This window comes from Lepisosteus platostomus, chromosome 5, assembly GCF_059453375.1.
Source record: "Lepisosteus platostomus isolate fLepPlt1 chromosome 5, fLepPlt1.hap1, whole genome shotgun sequence".
Lineage (NCBI taxonomy): Eukaryota > Metazoa > Chordata > Actinopteri > Semionotiformes > Lepisosteidae > Lepisosteus > Lepisosteus platostomus.
The window spans coordinates 43799753-43825976 of NC_142615.1; the positions used below are offsets into that span (position 1 = coordinate 43799753).

General features: G+C 39.4%; 1 protein-coding gene and 3 non-coding genes across 4 annotated transcripts in view; 1 reads left to right on the forward strand and 3 right to left on the reverse strand.

Annotated features, from left to right (window-relative positions):
- Window positions 1-26224, reverse strand: part of LOC148666845 (zona pellucida sperm-binding protein 3-like) — a 779162-nt gene that overhangs the window by 522617 nt on the left and 230321 nt on the right. The window lies entirely within an intron of this gene.
- Window positions 13420-13492, reverse strand: trnak-uuu (transfer RNA lysine (anticodon UUU)). The gene has a single exon. It is a non-coding gene; the product is annotated as a tRNA-Lys (tRNA).
- trnaa-cgc (transfer RNA alanine (anticodon CGC)) lies at window positions 14760-14831 on the reverse strand. Its single transcript has one exon. It is a non-coding gene; the product is annotated as a tRNA-Ala (tRNA).
- Window positions 16565-16636, forward strand: trnam-cau (transfer RNA methionine (anticodon CAU)). The gene has a single exon. It is a non-coding gene; the product is annotated as a tRNA-Met (tRNA).

Here is a 26224-nt window from a genome sequence, read left to right on the forward strand (position 1 = left end):
ACAATTCGGAACACATCCCGGATTTAGCACAGCGCATCTATGATGAAGGACAGAAGTATCACACTTATAATCTTGATGATTGGGGCATCGGCTCATGGTTGATGTCAGTGTTTGGCTCGTGGGATACTCTTGCTCAATATGTATTGATGGGATTGGTAATGTTTGTTATTTTTGTCCTAGTCATATCATTTAGCATGGAACTGTACTGGAACTGTTCTGGGTGGGTTTTTTGTTTGTGATTTATAGAAAAAGCCTCCTTTTGTATCAGTGAGTTGAGTCAGTGCTTCATCAGCTGTGGCTCCCGTGTGCACATGTAATAAAGGTGATTCCTGCTTCAGACACACACAGATCGTGTGTCCTGTGTTGGACACAACAAATGCTCTGTTCAGTTGCAAGAAAGAAGCTCCCACAGTAAAGCTTAGTTCTGTTGGCTATAAACCTGGGTCGACATTTCTTCATACTTCTTCGTCGCTTTTTACAAGCCCACGTTTCTGTCCTTGAAGAAAAACACCCCCCACTGCCACCAAAACCCTGGGCTCGGTTTAGGGTTTTGGTCTTTCATATGAAGGAAAACGGAGCTTTCACTGGCCGATTATCACACTTTAATGGGAACCAAACTACAGAAAAGACCAGAAAAAAAGAGTAATGGACACAGCGTGTCCACACCGCACTCCCCCCTGGGTCAGAGATCAAATAGAACTGCTCTCACACTAAACAAACCACCACAGGAAAAATGAACCCAATAAGAGCATAAAACACCAATACTGAATATGATGATGTGACCCTGTCTAAGAGGAGCCAGGTATTAGACTGGCTGTAGCTGCTCACAGATGTAGCACTGGATACAAACTACAACTCCCATAAACACCCTGAGCCACTTCCTGACAGCGTCACAGTCCCTATTCCTCCTGGCTGTAGTGACGTCAGCGGGTCCCTCCCCGTTCTGGCAGCTTCACAGTCACCGGCGCTTGCAGGAGAGACTCACACGGGATTTCTTTTTTAAAAGTTTATTTTCTCAAAAATTAGAAAAACACACCGGAGGGTTTCCAGAGATATTTACAAGTCAGGAGTACAGCAGGCTGGTAGCGAGGTATATCTCCCTCTCTCCTACATGTTACTTTAAAACTCTTACTGTAATTTAACACGTTTGAACACGAAACAACATCGTAATTTCTAAAATTATTTTTATATTTATGTCATCATCTCACTACCCATCAGTAAACCCGTCTCCCAGTATAAGAAGTAAGACAGAGAGCTGGGAGAGAGTCAGCCTGTGCTCATGAGTCAGTGACGGTTTAATCTCCACACTGTCAGCAGGCAGCAACTCAAGGTCTTTAAAACTATCCCCAGTCCAGAAGACAGGATAGATCTTCTCTCCCTGAGTGAAGACCATGTCAGTGAAAGTGTAGAGATGAGCACTGGACTCCACTGTGTAAAAGGAGACCTTCCTCTCCTCAATATCCACACACCCCCAGCTTCCTGGGCTTCAGACTGAGGGGGAGAGAGGTCACAGGGTCAGTTAGAGCAGAGAAAGGGTGAGAGCCCAGACACCAGTAACCCTGCTGGGGAGAGAAGCTGAACTTTCCTCTCATCTCTGCAGATTCTCTGGTCACTCCTATTGTCCACCAGTTATTCACCTCCACCTCCCAGTAGTGTCTCCCTGAGGTGAAGGCCTCCCTGCTCATGACACAGGACCAGTAATACTCTTCCTCTATCCCAGTCTCACTCTCTTCCCATCCTCAGACAGGCTGAGCTCACAGTGAGCTGTATCAGGGTCCAGAGTCACAGCAGCTGGGGAATAAAACAGCAAACATCACAACAGGCTCCTGCCGATTACATTCCAACTTAACTCCATTAGACTGTGAAATGTCTTTGTCCCCCAAACACACCGAGAGAGAAAAACAAGTCAATTACTAATTACTTCTCTTCCCTTCCAGAGAAACAACATATTCTGTCATTGTTTCACTAAGTATTACACACGCAAGTGATCCCCATTATCCTCTAAATACAAACATTAAACATTTGTTTTCACAGCGATTAAACTTTGTTTTTTAAACAACATTATTAATAAACACAGGACCGACCGGACTGCAAGAGAAACTACAGCCCGACCACTCGCTTTCAAAAACTTCAAAACCCACCACAACGACCTGTATACTGTAAGAAACTGGACAACCTGTCTGTTAAAATGGTTTATTTCAAATCCCAGTTTAGCAGCTTGTTCATCTTCTCTAAGACCATTTTCCTGATGACTTAATAAATAAAACAGTGCTGAATTCAAAGACTGTATAATGCCCATTTTTACACAAAAACAATATAATTACAAAAGCAAAATCTTGCTAAAATATAAGAAAACCTTCACACTTTGAAAATGTGAAGAAATATCCAAAGTATTCAATTTAAACCAGAAATAACACATCCAGAAACCCAGAGAGAAACAGAGGCGCAGCATTCAAGATGGCATTCAGGTGGGAGGTAAAGTTTAGAGGCTGAGGAGTTGCTTTGAATTTTTCATGACCTGAATGTTATTTTTTTGCTTTTTTGACTACAGAAAAATTAGGACTTAACACTAGTTGTTTAAACTTTGGTTATAATTGAAAAAAATATATTTTTTGAGGTTTAAGAATTTCTATATGAGTAGCACTGAGAACAGAAAAGAGAGTGCTGGGTCTTTGAAGGAGAAATCTAAGATACCTCAATTGTATATATATGGTACTACAAAAAATCGATAGCAACTAAAGAGAAAAGTGAAGCAGCTGGAGGGGATGTGGAACGAGTACTGGAGATGCGCTCGTACGCGAGTGAGACTCAGCTGCCGGAGGAAGAGCTGGAGTCCCTGCCCGGTGACCAAGAGAGGAAGGAGCGAGCTGACGCTGGAGGAGCTCCAGACCAACATGTTCAACATGATGGCACAGGGCCTGGCTGAGCTGAAGGAAATGATTAGATTTAATACAGTCAGTATTGAAGGTCTTAAAAAGTCCATGGGCTTTGTATTCAAAGAGGTTGAAGACTTAAAGAGTGAAGTGAAAGCTCTTAAACGAGTGAATATCGTGCAAGAAAAACATATTAAAGAACTTGAATTGAAAGCGAACGATGCAGAAAGATACCGTCGACGATGGAATTTAAAATTACTTGGAGTTAAGGAGGAACGCAATGAGGACATTGTTGCAACAGTGAAGGGTATCTGTAAAAGGACCCTGCCGGACCAGGAGGACGTGATATTGGCCATTGACATAGTTCACAGGCTTGGGAGAGCAAACATGTCTGGGCAAGTGCGCCCCAGATCGATTAAAATACAGTTCACCAAGAGGACGGCGAGGGACATGCTGTGGCGAGGGGCGAGAGGGAATGAGTATTTGAATGAGAACAAACTGAGATTTGCATAGGACCTGTCCGCCGCAGACAGGAGCACCAGGAGCCAGCTGTGGCCCCAGGTTGAAGCTGCAGTGAGAGGGGAGGAGAGCCTGCTTTGTGGGAGCGAGGGCCTCTGTTGACGGGAAGGAGATCCGCTCCCAGTGACTGCTCAGTTAATGATTGTGTTTGGTTTTATTTGTTATAGCAGTATATACTAATGGCTGCATCTGTAGCTATTAAAGGGAGCAAAATCCTAGTTATGTCGAAAAGAAATAAAGAAGATACTCTTATTAAAGATATAATTGAATTAACTCAGATTACTGATTACAGTCAGTAAGAAAAAGAAAAATTGAATCTTTTCCAATTGCAATTACAGTAGATCAGATTTATGAAGAAAAAGCTAAAGGTGCATTTATTCGATCAAGAAGAAAGTGGATGGAAGAAGGGGAAAAAATACTAAATATTTTTATAGTTTAGAAAAAAGAAGTTTAGAATATAAATTGATTGACAAGTTAAAAATGAATGGATATAGCTTTATATGTTACTGATTTTTACAAAACATTATATTCAGCAAGACAGAACAAGTCGGATATAGATGTATTCCTGCATTCCATAAGGAGAGACGCTAGATTTATAGATAAGGAATTCCGTATACAGTGTGATCAACAAATTACTAAGAACAAAATAAAGGTAAATATTAAAAAAATTATAAAAAATATTATAAAAAAAGACAATAAATCCCCTGGGAATTATGGTTTATGTAGTGAATTTTATAATATTTTTCAAGATTTGTTAATTGATTTTTTATTTTGTGTTTTTGAAGAAGCTATACAAAAAAAAAGAAATGCCACCTTCTCTGAAACAGGGATTGATCTCTCTTATTCCCAAACCTGACAAGGATAAATTAATATTAGAAAATTGGAGGCTTATAACTTTGTTGAATAATGATGCAAAATTATTAGCTTTGATATTTGCAAATAGATTAAAGAAAGGTTTGGATCAGATTATTGATGAGACACAATCTGGTTTTATGTAAGGCAGACATATTTGTAATAATATCCGTTTAATTCTGGATCTGATAGATTATAGTGATCTTTTAGAAGATGATAGTTATATTTTATTTATTTATAACTTTTATACAGCTTTTGATACAGTAGAACATACATTTATGTTTAAGTGTTTAGAATTTTATGGTTTTGGTGAAACTACTATTTTTCTTAAGAATAGTAAAGAGGTCTCTAAAGCAATTGAGGTTTTAAATGTGTTTTCAGCAGTCTCGGGATTGTCTTTGAATATTGACAAGTGTGAACTGTTTTCTCTTAAGGATTCTAATTTAGATGCAATAGTGAATATACCTGTGAAGAAAGTGGTTCATTATTTGGGTATTATAGTCAGTAAAGACCAAGATGAAAGATGTAAATTGAACTTTACACCTATTTTAGCTAAAACTACAAAAAGATTTCAGTCTTGGTTAATGAGGGACCTATAGTAGGCAGGTCGGGTTCTACTGTCGAAAGCAAGGAAAACATATGATATATATACAAAATACAATTTGATCACATAATTTGCTTCATTACCTCTGGCGGTTAAATGTTTTTTTCTGTTTGTGTTTGTTCTCTTGTACCTGTTTTGATCCTCTGGTTGTATTTGTATTTGTAAATTCTTCATACATTTAATAAAAAATTCTAAAAAGAAAGCATAAGAAATGGCTTTTATCTGGTACTTTGCATGTGCCAGATAAAAGTTCAATGTGAAGCACAGTACAGGCTCGATGGCTTCACATCTTCCATCGATCACATAAAAGTGCAGTAAAGCGATCTAAATATGACTCTGAAGTACTGGGAAAGATGATTATTTTGAGCGTGCCTCCCAGGGTCTGCTACGAGGCTGAAGTTGGCTTCTTATTCGCCTTATTCGGCGCTCACCCTGCGGCTCATGTGGGTCCTAATGCCCCAGTATAGTGACGGGGACACTATACTGTAAACAGGCGCTGTCCTTTCGGATGAGACGTAAAACCGAGGTCCTGACTCTCTGTGGTCATTAAAAATCCCAGGGTGTTTCTCGAAAAGAGTAGGGGTGTAACCCCGGCATCCTGACCAAATTTCCCCATCAGCCGTTATCAATCATGGCCTCCTAACAATCCCCCTCTGTGAATTGGCTTCATTACTCTGCTCTCCTCCCCACTGATAGCTGATGTATGGTGAGTGTTCTGGCGCACAATGGCTGCCGTCGCATCATCCAGGTGGGGCTGCACACTGGTGGTGATGGAGGGGAGTCCCCATTACCTGTAAAGCGCTTTGAGTGGAGTGTCCAGAAAAAGCGCTATATAAGTGTAAGCAATCATTATTATTAATAATAATTATTATTATTAATTATTATTATTATTATTATTATTATTATTATTATTATTATTTGTTCCACCTTAAATGCTGCTGCTGTGATGTTATGTCGCCTTTCGCCTGTAGATGGCTCTCTTCGATCAGTACTAATCCGGCTGGAATACTGTGGACATCCTCAGTGAGGGAGTATCCAAATAAATAGCAACTGTCCAAATTATATTTTTGTATGGAATGTATTTCAGAAAATCGAAAGCCAATTTTAAAAACTCACCATAACATGGACTTACCCTGGAAAAAGGGGATTGCACTTTCTGCCTATTGCTACGCCACCCCCCACCCCCCCCCCCGATTATAAGAACGTCTCACAATTCTGACACCAAGGTGTGAAAGACAATGTAACACACTATCGAAATCCTGAAGTATAAGAAATTTTAATGTACCGTTTTTTAAATATGACCCTCTGAACATGGCAGGTAAGCATACATTAGGAAAAAAGTACGGTTCAAATTGCAATGACACAAACTGTTTAGAAAATCATGACCTTGCCGATATTTGTAGGGAATATGTGTGTTTTGCACATGTCGAACTATACACATAAACATTGAGCTCCTGAGTCAATATCACCGGGGATGTCCAATAAAGACGAACATCAGTAGCTTCAAGGAAACTTAGACTCGCACATGGAGTTTTATCTTCGAATAGAGGGTGGGGGAATTCATTTATACTCCCGTTGCTCTTTAGCTAAACTATTTTAAAACTATGACGCAGAAACTTGTAATCACCTTAAAGAGTCTTCTTGAAGACGTGCACTATCTACCTCTCAACTGTCAATTGATAGGACTTTAGAAGAAACTGTTCTCATAAAACCAACATACAGATTACACATCTTAAGGAACATGAACAGAAATCCGTGTTCTAAATAACATAAAACTGTCCCTGCAAATTATCACCAAGCTGTTTTACATGTCTGATCATCTTTCTTTCCTACTTTGCAGTGAGCACAAATTTTTTCGGTATCTTCTCGTGTATTTTCCATGCTATTTTACTGTCTCTTTCTCACATGAGACAGATCCACAGCCGAAACTTTAGGTCGGTTCCTGTTACTCTGTCTACAGCCAAATGTGACAGCGATACTGTCACTGCTTTTGGGCCACGTGTTCCTGCTGTTATATTATGCCATGTTCACCAACAGCCCGAAACGTTACTGCTGTAGCACAGGAGTTAAATAGGCGCAGTCGATAGAGTTTGAATCTCTTAATCTCAGAACTGTGGGTTCAGCCCCCATGTTGGGTCCCTCTGTGTCAATTTGATCCTCCCAATCCTCCTAGCATGACCTGATGGCTTACAGTGATCCCCAGTGCCTTACAGATGCAGCCATTCAAAATGTGCGGGCGATACCGCATTATTTTCGGGTGCGCTGTACGCAGTCTACATCGAGTTACCGGTAAATACCGCTAGTTACCGTAAATTCTCCTATAATACGGCAATAAAAATAATAGTATCCGGAATTTCCGCAAGGTGGAGCTAATAAAGCTCAACCTCTCATGTTTGAGCTGTCGCCATCAAAGTCTTTAACGAAGATATTACTAATAGTATTAATAATGAATGACCTTGGACAAGCTGTAAGTGTAAACTCAAAGTATTGCCCTGGTCCACATTCTTTTTTTCATTGACCGTCTTTGTAAAAGTAACACCACAGCATTTCGCAATCATGCATTTGTTTCCAATCATGCAAAGTACAGTAATTTTTGAGAATCGATTCACCATGCCTTTCACATGCTCAGAAAAGAGATTGACTTAGGAACATAAATATATTACCGTATGCAAACTGCACTGTATACAGTATGTATATGTATATTTAATGTCTTAACTGTGCCCGTTTAAGTATTGAATATTTATATGGAATTTTACCACTGAAGGGAAATCTTAGTGCCTGAGCTTAAAAAGAATAGGAGCATACTGCAACGCATGTGAAGGCCATAAACAATATTAATTTTGGAACTTAAACATACAGTATATGGCTGGTCTCGGTACTTTAAAGAAAACATACACACCAGTATTCCATCTTCTTTAACCAAGTCTTTAACTAACGTGATACCGGAGTCAACAAGCATACTTTTAGAATTTGATTAAAAGGGAATTTAATATGGAATTGTGTATTTCAAGAAATTAATAACGATATGATTATATTCGTGTACTGCGACAGGGCTGTGTAGGGCTGTTTCGCCTCTTTCTTCATGCAACTTCCTTTGTAGCCCACTGGTCTACGTGCCTGATTACCAACTCACAGGTTGTGTGTTCGAATCCAGCTGGTGCTGGACTTTTCTTTTAACAAACATTTCTTCAAAAAATAGAATAGCAATATTATGGACAATCAATTGACTTTTATATTTCAAAATATCACAACATGATCAATTCTAAGTCATTTTTGATAGCAATGAATAGTCGGCTTCTTCCCTTCTGACAACGGTCCCTGCGTCCGCTTCCTGCTTCTATTGTGTGTGTGTGTGGGGGGGAAATCGTTCAGATCTCCCTTCAGATTTAAAAGGTTATTAATCATATCTTCGGTGTCGCATCTTACAAGTGCAGCTGATCATTTGCTGCCTGGGTGGGTCAACTATCACAAAGCTTTAGAGAACCTAACATTTCTATTATCAACAAATTGTAAATTTGTAATAGAGTAAATTTTTATAGAGAAATGGAGGCTGGACAGTATGCGTTACAATATAAACATTTGTATTGATTTAAATTGTGTTTTGATTTAAATCGCAAATGCGTGTTTAATTATATGTGTTTTTTTAATCATAATCAGACTAATGCAACATAAATTGATACAGTATCTTTGTCTTCTAAGTATCTTAATAAACTTTCAGCATAGCTTTCTACCCGTTTAGATTTATTTTTCTTGGGATTTTGGGATCAAACGTGGAAGGATTAGATTGTAATCGTTTTTATTTTTCAAATACGTTTTAGAAAAGTGTACAGTAGGACAGCACAAAAAAAACAGACATTGTGTGGTACAGCACGGAGCTCAGTCAATTCAAACAAGTTCAATTTAAAAAAAACTGTAACGGACATAAAAACTCCCTTCCTTTTAACAGAGCGTTTCATAATTGCCAACTACGAAATTTATTTAAACTGCGACACTTATCATTCAACTTTAAATAGACTTTTATATAGCGTTTTAAACGAATAAGTAATTAGATTGCTCATAAACCTAATCACTTTTTCTACATAAACACAGCGTGATTGCTCTCTGAAAATGCTTTTTCTTTATATTTAGGCTCAGATTTCAACTATAGATCGTATTATTATAAACTTTCTTGGAAAAATGTTTTTTATGTAAACCATGTTTGCTATTAATTCATTTAGGGCTAGAATATGTTCATTGTCTTCCAATCGAGTCGAGTTGACATTAGAAGTTTGCCACGCCCGGACTGTTACACCAACGCATTAGCATGTTAAAGCGATTTCATTGAGGAGCCTAGCTTTTTTAACTAGTAAGTACTGTACTTCCTACTTTGAAAATACCTGTGAAACCGGTTTAATTCGTCACAGCCAGCACTCCCGCAGAGAGGGGGGTTGTACTCGTTAATGTCTTAGCACAAAGCAGAAACTTCTTGTATTTTCCGATGACATACAAGTGGAAAGATTACAGATTTTAATTGTCCTTTTTCTGAACCAGGGAAAATCTGATCATGTTTCTCTATAACAATAATAAAAAACTTTATTTTACATATCACCTTTAAAAGTGGCATCTCAAAACAATACAGTAGATGTAAACCTTAGATTACAAAGTAAATACCCAGACAAACGCAAACGCGTTTTTTAATAAGATGCTTTTATTCGTTCATAATCTGACAATCTCAGGAAGACTAATGGGGGTCTGGCTTTTTTTCTGGAAAACCATAACTCTGGTCTTGTCCAGATTGACTGTCAGCGCTCAGGTCTGACAGTGCTTCTCCAGCAGCGCCAGGTTCTGCGGCAGCCTCTGTTCTGTGGGCGACAGCAGGACCAGGTCGTCTGCAAATAGCAGGAACTCGATTTCTGTAATTAATGCAGATCAGTAAATCAAGGGACAAAACAGTTATTGTGCCCGGATCCTCAATGGGCTTTGACGTGCTAATGCGTTGGTTTAACAGTCTGGATGTGGCAAGCCTCTAATGTCTCCCGACTTCGGCAAAAGGTACCTGTGTGGAGACTTTTCGGCAGCAGCGGGAGCAGTACGATGCATTACTGGGGAGGATTGGGAGGCTAGAGACACTCCTGAAAATGCAGACTTTTGTCGATGGAAACCGGTGTGTGTGTCTCTCTCTGCTGGATGTCCCTCTCACTCTCTGCTGAATGAATAAAAGCATTTTATTAAAAACGCGTTTGCGTTTGTCTGGTATTTACTTTGGTCCCTTTTAACTGTTTTTCCATCTTCTTTATTGCTTTGAGATGCCAGTTTTAAAAGTGATATGTAAAATAATGTCTTTTATTATTGTTATAGAGAAACATGATCCGATTTTCCCCGGTTCAGAAAAAAAGATCTAAAGTGCTACACCTAACTTTCTTAATTCGATGTATTTAAAGCAGTGAACTACTGTAGGTGTAACATAACATTCAGAAATACAATCGACAATAGTTTTGTGGTGTTTGTATAGATGAAACGTTCCTAAAACGTATAACGTAACAAAATTAAAGATGATTAAAATCTGTAATCTTTCCACTTGTACTGTATGTCATCGGAAAATACAAGAAGTTTCTGCTTTGTGTAACGATGGTATCAAAAAGTAATCTAAGTGGTGAGAAAGCTGTGCTCAATGTATTTAAGGGACTTAAAAGTAAAAGGAGATGCTTCATATTGCTTGACTAATTTTAAAAACTAAGTTATAAATGCAGATGCTCCCTCGGTGCCGCGCCGGGTGTAAATATCTAAATATACATTCGTCCCGGGAAGAGGCCGAAGAGTGCCCGGCTGGGGTGCACGGGGAAGAGCAGAACAGGAGTGAAAGTGGTCAGGGTGGGATTTAGGAAGGCGTACAGTCTGGGCAGGTATAGATTACACTTTTCTAAAACGTATTTGAAAAATAAAAACGATTACAATCTAATCCTTCCACGTTTGATCCCAAAATCCCAAGAAAAATAAATCTAAACGGGTAGAAAGCTATGCTGAAAGTTTATTAAGATACTTAGAAGACAAAGATACTGTATCAATTTATGTTGCCTTAGTCTGATTATGATTAAAAAAACACATATAATTAAACACGTGTTTGCGATTTAAATCAAAACACGATTTAAATCAATACAAATGTTTATATTGCAACGCATACTGTCCAGCCTCCATTTCTCTATAAAGATTTACTCTATTACAAATTTACAATTTGTTGATAATAGAAATGTTAGGTTCTCTAAAGCTTTGTGATAGTTGACCCACCCAGGCAGCAAATGATCAGCTGCACTTGTAAGATGCGACACCGAAGATATGATTAATAACCTTTTAAATCTGAAGGGAGATCTGAAGGAATCCCCCCACACACACACACACAATAGAAGCAGGAAGCGGACGCAGGGACCGTTGTCATAAGGGAAGAAGGCGACTATTCATTGCTATCAAAAATGACTTAGAATCGATCATGTTGTGACATTTTGAAATATAAAAGTCAATTGATTGTCCATACTATTGCTATTCTATTTTTTGAAGAAATGTTTGTTAAAAGAAAAGTCCAGCACCAGCTGGATTTGAACACACAACCCGTGAACTGGTAATCAGGCACATAGACCAGTGGGCTACAAAGGAAGGTGCATGGAGAGGCGAAACAGCCCTACACAGCCCTGTCGCAGTACACGAATATAATCATATCGTTATTAAATTCTTTAGATACGCGATTCCATATTATATTCCCTTTTAATCAAATTCTAAAAGTATGCTTGTTGACTCCGGTATCACGTTAGTTAAAGACTTCAATGCTTAAAATCTTTAGGGAGAAATGGAATACTGGTGTGTATGTTTTCTTTAAAGTACCGAGACCAGCCATATACTGTATGTTTAAGTTCCAAAATTAATATCGTTTATGGCCTTCACACGCGTTGAAGTATGCTCCTATTCTTTTTATGCTCAGGCACTAAGATTTCCCTTCAGTGGTAAAATTCCATATAAATATTCAATACTACAACGGGCACAGTAAAGACGTTTACTGTAAATCTTTCTACGACAGACCAACGGACCACAAGTGCCCCTGTCGGTCAACCAATCACGTACCGCGGTACCGCGCGTCATCGTGCGTCACAATTGCTCGACGCCGTAGCCAATTACCTCCGGTACGTGTGTGTACCGCGCACTTTGAATGGTTGCATGGGTGCATGGCTGCATCTGTATGACCTTTTGCGTATTTCAGCTTTCTTTCCACTTTGAGCCTCGATTCAGATATTGCTCTGAAACTATTGGGCAAGCAAGAGTTTGTCTGAATCGAGGGAGATCTACTCATGATCATATGGGTGGGGGTGGTGAGGGCACAATCCCTAGAACCCGAATCCGTTACAATAACAAAAGGACAGACAATGGAATACGGCTATTTCGAAGTCACAAATGTGAGATATAAAGTCGCAATTCTGAGTTGCTAAGTCACAATTCTGAGATACTAAGTCAGATTTCTGACTTACTAAGTCGCAATTCTGAGTTGCTAAGTCGGAATTCTGAGATAGCATAGTGCGATTTTTTTTCTCCCTGGCGGAAACGGGCTTCCATAGTATCGTACGCCGGTCTCCCGCGCAACAAGCGGGGGTACTCAGCACTATACTAACGAGGAGCGCTTGTCTGCTGCTGAGCGTCAGCTCTGTTTACTGTCAGCAGTCATGTCCTCATTTCCAAAGACTTTTTCACCTGCTCTCAGCTTTTAAAGACGGTCATAAACGCTCAAGAAGTAATTCATGTCAGTTTGAAGTCTGTTTCTGTTGTCTCAGCTCTTGATAAAGAAAAGCCGTGCGTGGGAGACTCCCTCTCTGAAGAAGTTTGCCGTCACCCTGCGAGGGAGAAGAGCCATCAATCACCGAGGCAACCACTGAGACAGTTAACATTAAACACGTGAAATGCGAGATGTTTCTATCGTTTCTACTCTAATGAGCGCTCAATAAAAATGATCAGAAACCGAAAGCGCTTCTTATGCGGATCAGTATATTCCGATACCACTGGTTCTGCAGAAGAAATAAGAAAAGCCGAACTCAAAGCACTGTGTTGCCATTACGGGTACTCTGTCTGCAGCTGCTTTAAGATCTACTCACACCGTGTTGCCATTAAGGCTACCTAGTTAAAAAAAAACGTATCGTCACCTTTTTGAACGTGATTATTAGACACCCGTTAAATCTCAACCGAGGTTTCTTGAGAGATCTTTCAGCGAGCGAGTTATAAAAAACTACTTCGCTTCCAACCTCTGCTGTCACTGTAAACTCGGACGTGATGTTCTGCAGATGTGCAGTGTGTCTTTCCTCTTGTCGTATTCAAGAGTATTCACTGTGTGAGCTCCTCACTGTGTGTTCTGTACTCTACTGTGATTTAATTTAGATGATTAAGTGGAGTAGAGTGACAAGATCTACTTGAACATTTTCGGTTTGTGAAATGAAACACTAAGTACACTTCTGTTAATACAAGTAATGGACATTTAAAATAACCACAATAAAGCTACAAGAGTGAAAGATAAAAGACTATTTAGAATGACATTCACAATAGACTTAAGAACAGTACAACCGCCCGAACAGGGACTCGAACCCTGGGCCCTCAGATTAAAAGTCTGATGCTCTACTGACTGAGCTATCCAGGCTCTGAAAGAAAGGCGACACTGTCGGGATCCTCGCAAGTCACGTGTCTCTTGTGCCGAAGACCAGTCATACCTGACCCGTCTGGAATGACCACTGACACTTTATCATGAAGCGACGGCACCACTCCCAGTAGAATGAGTGAGAAATACAGCATGACATGGGCAGTTAAGGGGCTCCCACAATCCATCTTTCCTCACATTACTGATTTTTTTCAATACCATTTTGACCTTTTTTCACATTCAGATTTTTTTCACATTTAATAAAATCTTTTAATCAACAACATTAAAAAGAAAACAAATGGAACATTTTTGGAACAATAATTAAAAAAAACTTTCAATGCCTTGGTTGTATACGTGTGCACACCGTTTATAAAGGGAGTTGCAACAGTGCTGAAATTTAAAGAGCATTTCTGTAGAGAAAACAACCTTGATGTTAAGCTTAGTCTTTTAGAAATTCTATTTCTTAACACCCTGCACAGCCTCCCGACAGACTAACAAATATTTTTTGGAGAAATTGGCTCACACACCGGAAGACACTAACGTTTATTTACGTTAGAGTATGTGAATAACAGTTTAACAGTTTAACCGAAAAAGTTTGTAATTGTGATTTTGTTCAAATTCAATAAATCGTCTATGAACAGTAAGAAAATTATTAAGAAATTGTTTTATTTCATAAACTATAAGACAATTAAGAGAGTTTATAGGTCATATCCGTCGCTTATGATTGTGTTTCTTGAATCTCTTGTAATCATCAAAAGTCGATGTGTAGTCCTTCAGTACTTTCTCGAGTTGTGCCATGGATATTTTATACGATCAATACTTGTCATGCTCTTTTGCATTTTCCTTAAACGGAAAAAGTTCAAAGTGTGTTTATGGCTGTGCTTCACATCTACACGAGAGCACCTGTAACAGTACAGGACACGCAGTGAGGAGTTCGTGAAGCTTTCAGTTTAGTGCGGAGATCAGAAGGAGGACTCGCTCGCTGAATGATCTCTCAAGAAATCCCGGGTGAGATTCAACAGGTGTTTTCTGCAACAGCCACGACAAGTGTGAAGCAATCTCTGGATTTCCTGAATTTGAACTAAATTATTAGTTCAAATAATTTAGGATTTAACAGAACTAAATGAGGTACATTTAGAACAGCAGCGCAACTCTGCAGCACGTCGAGGGTGCCTGCATTTAATTGTGTAAACCTGGCTCTCTTTGAACACGAGCAAAGAGTTCTCACTCAACAGAAGATTGAGATGTGAGTACTGTAATATAAAGCACCTGGAGATGCCAAGGATTGAACCCGGGACCTCATACATGCGAAGCATGCGCTCTACCACTGAGCTACATCCCTGAGGGGTAAGGTTATGGAACAGATTTAGAGATGTGAAAATGCTCACTGATCGCACCACTCACGAAGAATGCCTGCAGTTTCCCACTTTCGCGTTTCTTCTACTACAGAGTAAATTCATAGGAATTAAGAATAAAGGAAGGAAAAATAATCGCATCGATGCTTAAAGAGACTGGGCACAAATTAATCTGTTATTTTTGTATCCAGTTACATGGGCGACGGTGGTTGATTCCCAGACGGAGGATTGCTTTTTTTCTACCTCCTTACTCGACTGTCTTTCAATTCTATTTTATTTGAAAGCTTTTTGCATCTTTTAAGTGCTCTTGATTAAACTATGCATAGAAAAACAGCAGTACTGGTGATTTAACGTAAAAGGGTGAAACAACGCCCCCAATCACAGGAATGGTAACAGGAAGGATTGTGTTCTTATTTAATATGTCCTTTTGAGATGTCTTATCAATGCACACAGGCGGTAGAGCTGAATAATTTACTTTTAGTGGTGTTTTTAAACAAAGATGTAACACGTTCTTTCTATACCAGGAAGAAAGGAGCAGACTTTAACTTTAAGAGGCAAAAATGACACCTTGTCAAAGCTAATATTAATTAAAATGACATCACAACAAAAGAGTGGAGCCTTGAGTGAATAAAGCCTTGAGTGGAGCCTTGAGCTTTCATTGGACGTCTGTGTCTCCATAACTTTGTAGGTGAGAGAGAGGATTGTGATAATTTGCAGGTGCTTCTCGGAAGTGCGTTGGTGGTACAGGCGCCTTCCAAATAATTGAGTCAGGTTTGAATCCCAGCCAGTGCAAACCCAAATCTTTTCAAGATAATCTGTGGTCCGCTAACACATCTTTTGAAACACTACAACAGGTAACACCCCGTGAGAAACATCATGAGCATCTGTTAAACCTCTCTACCTGCCCGTTCCTAGCAGAGACATGACGAGGGTCTAAAGGGACATTTTGAGCCGTAGAAACATTTCATCATTCAGTAATTTCCTGTGCAGTCAGGCCAGTTCCACTTTAACTGCGCCCGACAACGGAGGTCGTTTTGAAAACAACGAGAGTAAAGGGACACTGCACGTCTGCAGAACATCACGTCCGAGTTTAAGGACAGCAACATCAGAGATTGGAAGCTAGGGAGTTTCAGGTCTGTGTTTTTATTATAGGTTCAAGAAAGTCTGAATACCTTTGCAAGAAGTATTTCAGAATCCCAGTCAAATCCAGTACGAATGCCGCATAGATCTGCATTGTACAATTAGTATACTGTTTGTCCGTTGAATCAAACACGCCTTATAAAGCATTTCTAAAACAGGAGAGATCGTTAGGGAATGCGTCTACCTGTAAAACTAAAATAACTTCAAGGGCACTATAAGCAGAGGTGTGAAAGCCGGCTCTACAGAAGAACTATAGCCAGAGATGCCAAAGAGGTAGAGATTTCACCACGTGAGAGAAAGCATCTCAGAAAACGAAGTTGCGGTCGTTTCCACGCATTATAAAACCACTAGGTCAAACAACAAGAGCTGAAGAGCCGCTGTTCAGAGTAACGCGGCCGATCGTTCTAAGCAGGAGCTGGCTTAAACCTCCAGTCTTTTCAGGAGCATCTGTTGGAGTCACACTGCTACAGCGTATCTCCTTGTTAAATGTCCCTTTTATTGCTGTTGCTACCTCCATGTGATGTAAACCAGATTCAGAAAAAAAAAAATTTGAACAACATTATTCCCATGTTAACATGAAGGTGTGGTGGCCAAGTGGTAAGGCGTCGGTCTCATAAACCAAAGATTGTGGGTTCAAACCCCACCCGTGCCTGTTTCATTTGTCACCGCTTTCCTTTAGTTTCAAAGTCTTCAAAAAACTGTGATTTTTAAACAGACAAAAATGTAGAAAAAGTGTTTTTTTAGCCCTACAATAGCAGGGTCAGTGACGTAATGAATAACACGTCAGGCCTTGCGTCAGAGAATTATAGGTTCGACTGCCATGTGGCTTGTTGCGATTATACCACTTACATTCTATTATATAAATGAACTGCACCTGAAAGCTATAGAAAACACTTTGGTAAGTTGTCTGCAGCCTCATGCGAATTTCGACAACTTACCCAAAACACTGTACTGTCTGGAATTCAGCTCCAGCTTTGAACTCAATTGCAATGAAAAACCATGCATAACAAAACTGGAGAACAGCTGAACTTGTGCTCAGTTCGGTGATGAGGGTTCAGAACTGTCCTTGTTGTAATTAGCACGAACTGCACAGGCTCTGAATTAGACCATGTCAATTAGTCTGATCAGTGTAGGACACGTTAATGTAGAATTATTAATAGGTTTATTAGTTAGTTAGTTCAGGTTTACCCACCTGAACTAATGTAGAATTATTACTTGGTCTGTCTCTTGTTTGTATATAAATGAATGTCTCTGACAACTTAATGTTAGTTTTACGATGTAGGTCAGGCGTTGACATATGCACGAGTATGCGAAATGTCTCACTCCTGATTCAGCTCATGTTCTATAGGAGATTGGCAATTCCTCCTGTTTCTCATACAACCATATCAGAACAGAAGCCCGTGTCACCCAGCTGTGATTCAAGATCGACTCACATCTTTATCCCTTTTTTGTTCGTGATCATTATTTTCTTTAGTTGTGATCAATATTGAACTTTTTCTAAAAGAAATGACAATAATCAAACATGGAGGCAGATTTTTGAAAAGTATTCGGAATTGACAGGGTGCCCCTTTGGAACAGTCGTCAGAAAATGTGAGAAAAAGTTATGTAAGCTCTCACACAAAGCATTGAAGATTGGAATCTGAGTGTAAAAAAGCTACCCATCTCCCAATGAAAGGCAGGGATACACACCATGACTCGAATAGACTCAGCGAACTCTAACACCTATGATATTACGAGGGCTTTGCACGTGTCGAATTTCAAGAAGGAACTACTACAACAGTTGTGGACATAATTCATTACCACCAGCAAAGTCCAATGCCGGCAACTTCTGAGAAAATAATGTTCACTCATGGAATTTGGTCTTTGAACGGCTGGCGGGAAAATTCATTTATACTCCTGTTGCACCCTCAGCTGAAACATGTTAAAATAACAACGCAGATTTGTTGGAGAACCTGACAAGAATTATTGGGTTAGCACTGTATGTATTCTGGTATATTTACTTTAATTTTAATATAAATGTAAACATGCATGCTGTATAATCTATTGTAATTTTAAAATATGTTAGCTGAGGATGCGAGGGGGGCTATTATACCTTGTGAAACACGCAAGGAACTGTAAACACAAGATCACAAGAAAACCAGAATTTATGTGGTATTATCATCAATATCCTTCAAAATCTATGTTCAAATGAAGGATTTAAAGAAACTATGAAAAAAAGCAACAGTAATAGCAGAGGATTTTGATTTTTGCTCTTCAAGTCAGTAGATCACCATAGAGTTGCGCCCCTACAAACAGCACAAAGGATGAAACCCACCTCTTTCGTTATTGCTATGTTTGTGCCGGTGAAAGTAGCATTTGTGCTATTGAAAGCATCTCGGAAGATGAAGGTGCAGTCACTTCCACATGTCATGATATCATTAGATCCGACGACAAGAGCTGAAGCCCCCGGCATTTTCCAAGCCAGCAATGTGAGGAAGATGGATTCGAAGGAAGGTAGCGTGGCTGAGCGGTCTAAGGCGCTGGATTTTAGGCTCCAGTCTCTCTGGGGGCGTTGGTTTGAATCCCACCGCTGCCAAATGTTAGTGTTTTAAGACCTGCAATACGATCAGTAAAAGCGCTTTTTGTTAGGTTGCGGGAGGTGTTTAGAGATAGACTTACTAAAAGACAGGCTTAACATCAAGGCAGAAAAAATATTTTGTTTTCTCAACAGAAATTCTCTTTGGCACGTTCAGCTTTATGTAGGGACCAACATCTGCCGAGATCACTTTTGAGGCAGTGCACATGATAGTGTACCGGCAAGTACATTTAATATTGGCTATGGTGGTGAGCTGCTTTTGTCTGTGAAACTTTTAATTCTTCACGCCGAATCGTTGGCAGGGGTAAAGCTTATTAAATCTTTGAACATAGCGCTTCATCAGAAATACTTTGTTCATGCTCAAAAGAGATCAGAGGATTAACTTCATGAACTCACAAAGCATACCTTACAGGAAAGATTTAAAAGGGGAATTGATTGTGCTTCCTGATGTTGTTCCTGTGGTTTCTTTGGATACAAAGGTGAATGTTCTTTAAAGTTCTGCTAGAGTATCCACTGGGTGGGCTTTATCAATCAGCTCAGATAAGACATCAGTGCTCCGTCGCCGGAAAATAATCAGCACTGTCGTTTTTTCCTGTGCTGTCTTTTAAAACATATAAGATCACGAGTTTACAGATTTCTCTAAATAACAACTATACATTTTAACCCAGCGGTTAGCATTCCTTCAATCCAATAGTTTTACTTCTGGTAAAAAGCAGCAAAATATATAGAGAGATGATATTCAAATATTTCAACATTCTTATTAGATTACCTGTATGGATATATCGCTCAGAATTCCTAATATGATTTTGAGTTCGGTTTTGCTTTACTGCTTTCAGGGTCTTTTATTGACCTTGCTGAAGCAGAGAAGTGACATAATCACAAATGCGACCTACCTGTGCTGCTGTTTTTGGTTAATAATTATTAAAAAAACAGCTCTTGCATTAAGAGCAAGAGCAACCAACATGCTCGCTGGTTGTGTTTGGTATTTTTCAGGGTGCTCTTCCTCAGCTGCAAAGTTATTTGGCGAGCAAAAACCTCTGAGAAGGAGTCTGAATCCGTCAACAACACAGGAATTCTAAGATCGCACTGCCGTCTTGTGTACAGAGATCTGCTTTTTCCTTATAGAGTTTTTTGGTATTTAAGAACACGTATCCTACCTTGAATGCTAGTTTGAAAAGATATGTTACCGGATCACAGATTTTCTTGAAAAGATTTGGGGATGCACTTACCGGGATTCAAACCCGACTCGATTATTTAGAAGGCACCTATACCACCAATGCACTTCTGAGAAACACCGGCACATTTCCGCAATCCTCCCTCTCACCTACAAAGTTATGAAGAGACAGACGTCCAATGAAAACTAATTTGATTCACTCAAGGCTCCGCTCTTTTATTGTGATGTCATTGTAATTAATGTTAGCTGTGATAAGGTGATGTTTCTGTCTCTTAAAGTTTTAGTCTGCTCCTTTCTTCCTGGTTTAGAAATAACATGTTTCATGATTGTTTACAAACACCACTATCAATTATTTGTCCAGCTCTAATGCCTGTGTGCGTTGACAAGGCATCTCCAAAGGACATATTAAATAACATGATCCTTCCTGTTACCATTCCTGTGGTTGGAGCGTTGTTTCACCCTTTTTCGTTCTTCTACAATATTTGCAGACAGGACTTTATCACTCGAGTTGTACAAAACAAGTCGGTCCATGAAAATCATCTGTACTGCTGTTGTTCTATGCGTAGTTTAATCAAGGTAGTCGAGTGAGGAGGTAAAAAAGCACTCCCCGTCGATAAATCAATCATCGTCGCCCGTGTGTCTGGATATAAAAATAACAGATTCATTTTAACCAATCTCTGGAAGCTTCGATGCGGTTATTTTTCCTTCCTTATTTCTTCATTCCTATGAATTTACTCTGTAGTAGAGGAAACACAAAAGTGGGAAACTGCAGGCATCCTTCGTTAGTGGTGGATTGTGTTCAGAGAGCATCAGCACATCTCAGTTCCGTTAATAAGTCTTTTGGGGATATACCTCAGTGGTAGAGCGCATGCTTTGCATGTATGAGGTCCCAGCATCTCCAGGTGCTTTATATTTCTGTGCTCACATTGCAATCTTCTGTTGAATGTGAACTCTTTGCTCATGTTCATAGAGAGCCAAGTTCACACACATTTAAACTCAGGCACACTCGAAGTGCTACGGTGTTGCTCTGCTGTTTTAAATGTACCTCTAAAGCATTTAGTTCTGTTAACTACCAAATGATTTAAACTAATTTTATTAGTCTTCAGACGTGTCGTGGCTGTTGAAGAAGACACCTTTTGAATCTCACCCGGGATTTCTTGAGAGATCATTCAGTGAGCGAGTCCTCCCTCTGGACTCCACACTGAGCTGAAAGCTGCGCGAATTCCATTGTACAACCGAGAAAAAAACTGATGGACCAAACAACGACATTTGATGATTACAAGAAATTCAAGAAACACAACAGTCTGAACACAGGTTTGAATCCCGAACGCTTAATTTAAAAGACAAAGAGAAGGATACGACCTGTAAACTCTCTTCGTGTCTTACAGTTTATGATATAAAAAATCTTACTTTCAGAATAATTTCTTGCTGCTGATAGACTATTTATTGAATTTTAACAAAATGTTTTTTTAATTTTTAACAAAAAAGTGTGCACACTTATAAAACCAAGGCATTGAAAGTTTTTTTAATTGTTGTTCCAAAAAATGTTCCATTTGTTTTCGTTCTTAATGTTGTTGATTAAAAGATCTTATTAAATGCAAAAAAATCTGAATGTGAAAAAAGGTCAAAATGCTATTGAAAAAATCAGTAATGTGAGGAAAGATGAATTGTGGGAGCCCCTTACCTCCCGATGTCATGCTGTATTTCTCACTCATTCTACTGGGAGTGGTGCCGTCGCTTCTGGATAAAGTCTGTCAGTAGACATTCCAGACGGGTCAGGTACTGTATGACTGCGCTTCGGCACAAGAAGAGACATGTGACTTGCGAGTATCACGACAGTGTGATTCACTGTGCAGAGCCTGGCTAGCTCAGTTGGTAAAGCATCAGACTTTTAATCCAAGGGTCCAGGGTTCAAGTCCCTGTTCGGGCGTTTGTGTTTTCCTTAAGTGTATTGTGAATTTAATTATAAATCGTATTTTATCTTCCACTCTTCTAGCTGTACTGTCGATATTTTAAAAGTTAATCACTTGTATTTTCTTTAGTGTCTCCTTTCACAAACCGAAAATGTTCAAGACTATTTTGTCACCACACTCCACGTAGATAATCACAGGAAAAGAAAATGAAACGCAGTGAGGAGCTCACACAGTGAGTACTCTTGAATACAACAAGAGGAAAGGCACACTGTACATCTGCGGAACATCACATCCGAGTTTACAGTGACGGCTTCTATTTCCACTGATGAATGAGACAGATTCATGAGGAGATCCTACGCACAACTAAGCGAACACATCGCTATTTCGGTCTGATGTAGAGGCTCCATTTGTGTCAGCAGTACTATAAATGTTAGTCTTATACACTTTCAGGGGCTGCATCTGTAGCGCTTCATCTAAGAAGACTGTTTTACTTTACCACACGGTTACATTCACCCACCCAATTTATTCTCAGAATACCCAATGGCTCAATAACCCTGTTTTCCCCTGGGAATCACCAGTGTACAGTCCCATTCCATTCAAAAATATAACAAATATATTAAATTAAATTAAATTAAATCTGTGTAACACAGAGCTGAAACTGTTTTTTGGGATGGCTGAGTGGTTAAGGTGTTGGTCTTAAGCCCAATAAGCAAATGTCTATGTGGGTTCAATTCCTGCTCCTATAAATTGCTTTTGAAGTGACAGAACACTTTGAAGATTTACACTCTATTAAAATACGTATTTACTAAATTTCAGTTCTCTTCACTCCCTGGGATAACTGAACTCTCACTATCACATACTTAAGGCTTTACATGCATTAGCTGTGATTCAGCTCCTAATAAAGACAAAATGAAACTGTATCAATAATAAATGACATGTTTTAAACAAACGTGTATTGATAAACTTCATTATTAATAAAAGTGGTGTGACCGGAAAGCAAATTAAATATTACAATGATATTCCAAGCAACTGATGTGTGCCGGAACCAAATGTCATCCACTGTGGGCTTTGTAAATTGTTTAAAAATTGTAAGTGAAGTTGAGATAATTAACAATTTGTTGAATCCTGCAGTTACAGATTAAAATGTGAGAAGATTTTCTCTGGGTTTATCTCTGTCCGAATGCCTGATGTGAATATGCTGAACGCAGTGTCTTTGATTTATGTACTCAAACAACCAAAGAATCCCATTCTTGTCATCCTATGGTTTGTCAAACGTGATTTTTTCAAAGTGGGTGCGATTTCATTTAGTCTTTCGCTCTTGTACTAGAGCAGTAATGTTTCTAGACGCGCATGAGCATGGTATAGCAGGCTGACAGCAGGAACACGTGGCCCACAAGCAGTGACAGTATCAGAGGTGTCTGCAGTATGTTGGTTTGTGAGCAGCGATAAAATAAAATGCCGAGGAAGCAGGTGTGCCTGCATTAATAAAGCTCCATCGACCGGAAAAAGTAACAGAAGAACCAACCTAAATCCAACAGAAAGTTTCTGCAGCTGAAATCACAGGCAAAACTGCTGCAGGCTTGAACTCACAACCTCAGCATGACTTCACTATGTACTGCTATATAAGTACAATGCACTGACCAACTGTGCCACTGGAGCTGCAAAACAAGCTTGTTACATGTCTTAGATGTATTTATTGGAAGGTTGCAGAAATCATAAATCACTGATTTCATTATCTGCATGTTTAATATCCAGGAGAGAGAACTCCTTCAGGTTCTACAGCTCATAAGTGCACTTTAAGAAATCTGCTTTTGTGAGATGGATCTCCGAGGTGCAGCTTTTTTCTTATTACTAAAGATACCTCTACATTGTAAACTATTTGAAGACCTAGAAAAAGGAACATGGCGTTAGTTGAAATAAGCACTGAATGGGTTAAAACCCAGGCTCTTTGAATTGCTAAAGTGATGCCTTGAGGAGAATAAATCAACATACTGTATTCACACAGGTCACTTGGCCACGGACAAGAACGATCAGCTACCACCACTATTATTATCATTATTATTATTATTCAACCATTTGGGGAACAATACAGTTGAACAATCCCACTGTTCTTATGGCAAGAAAAATAACATGAGACCACTGTAAGAGGACGAGTGTTGTAATTGTTTGAACAATTTATTTCTTTTTTTCCCTCTTATGGGCGACCCTGTGGTATTTCTTTTTCTCTTCGTTGTTGTGCACGGGCTAGTTCTGCAGCGATATTTGCCGCAGAAATTTCTGCGCAGCTCCGTATTAAATCTGTTCTCAACTGCAACGGACAGAAGACGACTCCAGTAGATAGCTGTGTAGTTCTGTAGGACCACACACGACACAGTGATAGCGCGGCTCTTAATGGACTGGTACACAGACCACATGAGAGGCAAGCAAAACGCTTTTAAAATTCCAAAGTCTCACCAAGTCAGAGGAACAGCAATGAACTGAAAAGATCTGTTACAGACATCTATGTCAACCTCTTTAGAGCTATAAATGCCATTTTTTTTTATTTATTTGTAGATTAACACTCCCAAGTAACAGCACTTTACAGTATATTAATGTTAATTCCGCTGGTGGACATTAGCTGGTGTTTTTTGTAACAATTTGTTTGCTCTGCTGTAAGGAATAATAATAATAACATCACTTTATTAACCCTTTACAATTTATTGCATTAGGAATGATCTTTTTGCATACCCCAGCTTGCTCTCCATGAGACACACAGATAAGGAGAGAGCCTGGGGTCAGAGCACAGGATCTGCCATTGTATGGTGCCCTGGAGCAGGTTAAGGGCCTTGCTCAGGAGCCCAGTGGAGTAGGATTCCTCTGCTGGCAGAGGGATTTGAACGAGCAACCTTCCAACCACAGGCGCAGATCCTTAGCCACAGAGCCACTGCTCCGCCCCAAGTATATAAAGTAAAGTATAGTAAAGAATATACAGTATATATAGCACGCAAACTTAAATGTTCAAAGTTTTCAGGCTCTTTAGCATTTTCCTTCACATATGGAAAAAGTTCGATGTGTTCTTGTCACATTTCTCCAAGTAGATAATCTACACAAGAGCGCATGTAACAGTACAGGACATACAGTGAGGAATTCGCACAGCTTTCGGCTCAGTGCAGAGTCCAGAGGGAGGAATCGCTCGCTGAATGATTTCTCAGGAAATCTTGGTTGAGATTCAACAGGTGCTTCTTCAACAGCTACGACAAGTTGGAAGACTCATCGAAGTCTGAAGAGATCAGCCTCTGTGACAGAGTGTCCAGTGACACTAACTAACTGTCCTACTGTTCTCTGCTAATGTAGAGGGTGAATGTTGATTTAGGTGAATGTAAGGTTTCTTTCTTGTAAAATATTTTCGAGCATATTTTTGCTGCTGAAAATTAATCTTGTGCATTTGAATAAATTCTGATATTGTCACCTAATTCTATACATTGTTTCATCAGACTAGAACATTTAGAGGAGCTCAATTGCATTAATTAATTGCATAGTGATATTATTTCTTGCCGTTTAAATACTTCAGTCAAAACTGTAGAGAAGTTGCTCCTGTTTTCACCATTATAAGAACTGTGATGCACCAGTATTATTTACTCTCATAAGAGTATTGTAATTGTATTGTTCTGTTCCGTTACAGCCTTGAGTGACACAAATTTTCTCCTTTACTGCACTACACTTCTCCAGAGGCCAGTTCAGCACACAAGGATCCTCAGTCAAACAAACACTGCAATCATTTTATAAATGCCATTTCTCATCCTTTCTCTTAGTGTTGGTGCTACTATTGTATGCAAAGGAGGCGACTTGACAATGAAAGGTGTAATCATCTTAAAGAGAGTCTTCATGAAGGTGTGTGTCGGCAAGCTCTCCTCTGGAAATTGACCGGGCTTGTGAAGAAACCAATCTCATTCAACAACCATACAAATTGCACAGCTTAAGGCACATGAAGCACAATTCGTGGGCTAATTGACACAAAACAATGTCACTTCACATTATCCACAAAGCTGTTTTGCTTGTTGACCACCTCTTCCTACATTACAGTGAGCACATACTGTATATTTCAGTATCTTTTATTTACCTTACTATTTTACTGTCCCTTTCACCCATGTGGAGATGTATCCACAGCCAAAACCCAGTGTTTTGCCCTACGTTTGTGCCACAGTTTTACAATCGGTGTAGGAGCCTGCCTTACAGAGGTCCAGTGGCACAGTTGGTCAGTGTGTGGTATGCATGTAGCTGTGCACAGTGGAGTTATAATGAGGTTGTGTGTTCAAACCTTCCCTGGAACATTAAGTCTTTTGAACGTTTTCCACCCATAAAACGTTCATTCGCCGTAGTAGTTTCACTGTGACTTTGCAGGTAAAATATTCTTAATGAGAATAATATTTCATATGCGATAAATAACTGAACTAGAAAATATTGGAGAGAAATGGCTAGTCACACTATTTGCAGCAGGCACTCAGACAGAGAAATGTCCTGTCATTAAAGAAAATTCATGAAGAAGAGGAGTGACATCATTGCAAAGGCGATATTTTCTGATGTCTGTCTTGGTTAATA